Source organism: Coenobita brevimanus, chromosome 21, assembly GCF_032717465.1.
Source record: "Coenobita brevimanus isolate Jiangsu-jjx chromosome 21, ASM3271746v2, whole genome shotgun sequence".
NCBI classification, from domain to species: Eukaryota; Metazoa; Arthropoda; class Malacostraca; order Decapoda; family Coenobitidae; genus Coenobita; species Coenobita brevimanus.
The window spans coordinates 6,614,809-6,620,592 of NC_136974.1; the positions used below are offsets into that span (position 1 = coordinate 6,614,809).

The window sequence follows — 5,784 nt, forward strand, 5'->3', positions numbered from 1 at the left end:
TCTTGAATAAGGGGACAATATTTGCATTTTTCCAAATATCAGGTAGTTTAGCTTGACTCAAGGATTTCTTGAAAATTAAAAATAATGGTTTACTTAACTCCTTTGCACATTCTCGTAGTACCCAACATGAAAAATCATCAGGACCACTTGCTTTTCCTCTATCTAATTTACTTAACTCCTCCTGTATTACTTTTTCTGCTATTTGTATATCTGGTAGTATGTGTGGACATGCATGTCCCACATAGTCCCTTTCAAAATTTTTTTCTTCTGTAAAAACTAATTGCAAATTCTTATTTAGTGCTTCACAAATATCTTTCTCTTGTGTATAAGTGATTCCCTCGTCCGTAATGCATTGTATTATATCTTTTACTTTGGTTTTGCTTCTGAAGTAGCTGTAAAACAGCTTTGGTTGATCACTACTTTCATTTATTATATCCTCCTCAAACTGTTTTTGGGCTTCCCTCCTTATTCTTGTATAATCGTTTCTTGCCTGTCTGTAATTATTATATGCCCTTTCACTATTGTGTCTTCTTTATCTATTCCACAACAAATCTCTTCTTTCTTTTGATTTTTTACATTCTGTATTGAACCATTTCTGTATTTTCTTATCTGCTTCTTTGTGCTGTGTGATGTACATCTGGACTCCTATTTCATAATAAAATTCACAGAATTTTTTATATACAGCATTTAAATCTTGTTCTCTAGGCTCATTTTCCCAATCAACTTGTAAGAAATACTTCTTTAGGTCTTGATAATTTCCCTTTTTATAGTTTAGGCTCTTTTTGTAACTTTCATTGCTGTTAACTGTCATATGCTATCCTGAAGTTATAATTTAGTACTGCATGATCGCTTTTGCCGAGTGGAGGGTGATATATTAAACTGTCAATATCATTTTCTTGCCTAGTAAATATTAGATCTAGCACTGAAGGTATATCGAGTCCTCTTTTTCTGGTGGTTTCCCTCACATGTTGCGTTAGGAAAAACTCTTGCACGAGATCCAGGAGCTTTTGGTCCCAACAGCTTTCTTGGCTAATTATATCTAGAGTATTCCAATTTATATTTGTATTAAAATCTCCAGTTAGTATAATTCTTTCCGATTTCTCTTCCATTTTATGTAGTAATGATCTTAAACTCTGAATTGTTCTCTCTGCCAGGTCCTCATATTCGTCTCTTTCCCATGTGTTTGATCTGGGTGGCATGTACAAATTGGCTACAATTACTTTCCCTTCAGATGTGTTGATCTCTACTGCAATCAGTTCTACTTGTGATGGTATATCTAGTTTTATTTCATTGACTTTTAGATTTTTCTTAGTTAATATTATAATTCCTCCTCCTTTTTTTAAATTTCTGTCTCTTCTCCATATATTGTATTCCTCTAAGTTTAGTATGTCATTGGATGTCCTTGGTGTTAATTTTGTTTCAGTTAGGCATATTATTTGTGGTTCATTTTCTCTGAAATAATCATTCATCTCTAGTAGTTTAGATACCATTCCACCCACATTTGAGTACATCAACTTAATCATCCTGTTCATATACTTGTCATGATCTGGTTCTACTACCTTCCTCCTTTCTATGCCATCCTGTTTGTGTACCACTTTCGTACCTGGAATCCTATTACTTTGTAAAAAAAAAAATTTCTTCTTCTCCTCATCTGATCTTCCCTCATTTTTTTGTTTTTGCTTCTTCCCTTTTCTCTTTCAGTAATTCTAGTTCCTCTTGTGTTAGGCATCTTTTTATCCATACATTTTTGAACTCCTCTTTTTCCATAAGATTCTTTGCATTTTTTAGTATCTCTTCCACAGTGTTTACACTCTGGAAAGTCACCTTTAGAGGTCTTGTCTTGCTTTTCTCGTATTTCCCTAACCTTTTGTGTTCCTCTATGTCTTTACTACAGATTTCCTCTGATACTTCTTTCAGCAAGCTCATTACATTTGCCATCTCCTTTTTGACTCTTGTGATCTTGTTTTTTACTTCCTCTTCTATACCAGTGATTACTATAGATTTGTTTATATCTACCGAATCTCTGACTAACTTTGGATTGTTTTGGATTATTCTTTTCGCTTCCTGTTTAATGCTTTTTTCCTCCACCCTTGCTTCTAAGTCTTTCTTTACTTTCACCATTTCAGCATACGTGGTTTCCACATCATTTTTGTAGCTTTGCACAGCTTCATTCACCTGTGTTATCTTCTCCTCAGTATCACTGCTCTGGTCTATAAGACTGCTTACTTGCCTAATTGTCTCTGTGTCATTTTTGAACTCTTCCATAACATTCTCGTGATTGACTACTGTACTTGCCATTTCACTCATTTTCTTCCTAAGTGTACTCAATTCCACTGTTAGTTCACTCATGGTTGTGTCTTTCTTGTTGGCCTCCCTTCCTAGTTTCTCTATTTCTTCCTTTTGGAAGTGCATCTGCTTCTTTATTTCATCAATTTCATTTTTGAAAGCCATTTCTAGTTTGTTTACACGTTCAACCAGTCTATTGTGAGTCTCCACTTCAACCAGTTCTTGGTAGAAATCATCATTTTGCTTTCTACCTTTATCCCTTTTCTTTTCCAAATTTGCTTTACTAAAGTATGTAATCATTTTGCAATACTAAAAGTACAGAGTATGTACTTACATTCCCCATGCTGCTGTACTCTAAATAAACCTCAGCTGACTGAGCACATTCTTTCATCTTGGTTCTATTTTCTGTTTGAACAAGTATTGTTTAAACTTTTTTTTTTTTCTTTTAATAATGAAAAATCATTTAGTCTAACCTGGTACAGAGCTTGACTCATATAAAGATACTAATTTAGGTAATGCCACTGGCCGTGTTGGTTCGGTACGGAGCGCCGATGTCGCACGTCTGCCTCCTTTGACTTCCTCTGTTCTTACCTAATTATATCTTTACAGGAATGAGTCAAGCTCGTATTGTCCCGTGTCTTAGACCATATTTATCGTACATATCCTTAAATTTGTGAATTGTTTTGGCACACACTATTTCATTCGGTAGTGCATTCCATTGATCAATTGCTCTGTTTGGGAAACTGAATTTCCTTACGTCTTTATCACCTCTCTTCTTATGCAGTTTTTTGCAGTGTCCTCTTGCTGATGCTTCTCCATATGTTAAGTAATCATTTATGTCTATTTTCTCCTTTCCTGATATGCACTTATATAGCATTATCATGTCACCTCTCTTCCTTCTCTCCTGTAGTGTTGGTAGATTCAGTTTATTTAGTCTTTCTTCGTAGCTTAGGTCCCTTAAGCTTGGTATCCATCTTGTAGTGGCCCTTTGAACTTTTTCAATCTTGTCTATATGCTTTTTGAGATGAGGACTCCAGACTACTGATGCATATTCCAAGGTTGGTCTAATGAATGATGTTATTATCCTTCTTAGCATGTCTTCATTTATGTATGTGAATGCTATTCTCATATTTGCAAGCAGTGTATACATGTTCCGTACCTTCTCGCTGATGTGGTCAGCCGGAGATGGTCTGTTATTGATAATCACACCTAGGTCTTTCTCTCTTTCTGATGTGTATAGGGTTTTATTTCCTAACTTATAATCCCAATCAGGTCTTTTTCCACTTTTACCAAACTTGATTACATGACACTTGTCCACATTGAATTCCATTTGCCATGTACTACTCCATTCATGAAGTTTATTTAATTCTTCTTGTAGCTCCCTACAAGAATCTGTGCTAGTAATTCTCCTTTGTATTTTTGCATCATCTGCAAACATATTCGGATAGCTCTCATTTCAAATGTTACTGCTTATATCATTTATGTACACTAGAAACATGATTGGTGCCAGCACCGAACCCTGTGGTACTCCACTAGTCACTTCTTTCCATGATGAGTAGTTTCCTCTTAGTACTGTCCTCATTTCTCTTTTTATGAGAAAGTCTTGCATCCAACAAAACAGTTTGCCTCGAATTCCTCCTTGATGGTACAGCTTCCAGAAGAGTCTTTGGTGTGGTACTGTGTCAAAAGCTTTCTTGAAATCTAAATAGATACTGTCCACCCATCCTTCCCTTTCCTGTATTGTGTTTGTTACTCTGTCATAGTAGCTCAACAGATTAGTAACACATGATTTTCCTTTTCTGAAACCAAACTGTCTTTCTGTTATCATACTGTGTTCTTCTAGATGATTTACCCAAGCTTTTCTTATAAGTTTTTCTAATACCTTGCTTACAACACTAGTCAGTGATACTGGTCGGTAGTTGAGTGGATTTTGTCTATTTCCTTTCTTGAATAAGGGGACTATATTTGCTTTTTTCCAAATATCAGGTAGTTTCCCTTGACTCAAGGATTTCTTGAAAATTAAAAATAATGGTTTTCTTAACTCCTTTGCACATTCTCGTAACACCCAACATGAAATTTCATCAGGCCCACTTGCTTTTCCTCTGTCTAATCTACTTAACTCCTCTTGTATTACTTTTTCTGCTATTTGTATATCTGGTAGTATGTGTGGACATGCGTGTTCCACATACTCCCTCTCAAAAATTTTTTCTTCTGTAAAAACTAATTGGAAATTCTTATTTAGTGCTTCACAAATATCTTTCTCTTGTGTATAAGTGATTCCCTCGTCCGTGATGGATTGTATTATATCTTTTACTTTGGTTTTGCTTCTGATATAGCTGTAAAACAGCTTTGGTTGATCACTACTTTTATTTATTATATCCTCCTCAAACTATTTTTGGGCTTCCCTCCTTATTCTTGTATAGTCGTTTCTTGCCTGTTTGTAATTATTATACGCCCTTTCACTATTGTGTCTTCTGTATCTATTCCACAACAAATCTCTTCTTTCTTTTGATTTTTTACATTCTGTATTGAACCATTTCTGTATTTTCTTATCTGCTTCTTTGTGCTGTGGGATGTACTTCTGGACTCCTATTTCATAAAATTCACAAAATTTTTTATATACAGCATTTAAATCTTGTCCTCTAAGCTCATTTTCCCAATCAACTTCTAAGAAATACTTCTTTAGGTCTTGATAATTTCCCTTTTTATAGTTTAGTCTCATTTTGTAACTGTCAGTGCTGTTTACTATGTCATATGCTATCCTGAAGTTGCTATGGCATAGTAAACAGCACTGACAGTTACAAAAAGAGACTAAACTATAAAAAGGGAAATTATCAAGACCTAAAGAAGTATTTCTTAGAAGTTGATTGGGAAAATGAGCTTAGAGGACAAGATTTAAATGCTGTATATAAAAAATTTTGTGAATTTTATGAAATAGGAGTCCAGAAGTACATCCCACAGCACAAAGAAGCAGATAAGAAAATACAGAAATGGTTCAATACAGAATGTAAAAAATCAAAAGAAAGAAGAGATTTGTTGTGGAATAGATACAGAAGACACAATAGTGAAAGGGCGTATAATAATTACAAACAGGCAAGAAATGACTATACAAGAATAAGGAGGGAAGCCCAAAAACAGTTTGAGGAGGATATAATAAATAAAAGTACGGCCATGCCACGTTGAGTACACCGCTTCCCGTCCGATCAGCGAAGTTAAGCAACGTTGGGTCTGGTTAGTACTTGGATGGGTGACCGCCAGGGAACACCAGATGCTGTTGGCATCCCTACGTGTCAAGTGGGGTTGGTGGAGGATTAGTGCCCCTTCCTGTAAAACAATTAACTCTAAGCCCTTGACCACCCCGTTTGGGATACATGGCGTCTGGCAATGGATGGATGGATGATCGCTTTTGCCGAGTGGAGGGTGATATATTAAACTGTCAATGTCATTTTCTTGCCTAGTAAATATTAGATCTAGCACTGAAGGTACATCAAGTCCTCT

The 5,784-nt window shown here is 35.5% G+C and overlaps 1 non-coding gene across 1 annotated transcript; it reads left to right on the forward strand.

Moving 5' to 3' along the window:
* Positions 1-5,447: 5,447 nt before the first annotated feature.
* LOC145392309 (5S ribosomal RNA) lies at positions 5,448-5,566 on the forward strand. Its single transcript, XR_013895979.1, has one exon. It is a non-coding gene; the product is annotated as a 5S ribosomal RNA (ribosomal RNA).
* The last annotated feature ends 218 nt before the right edge of the window (positions 5,567-5,784 follow it).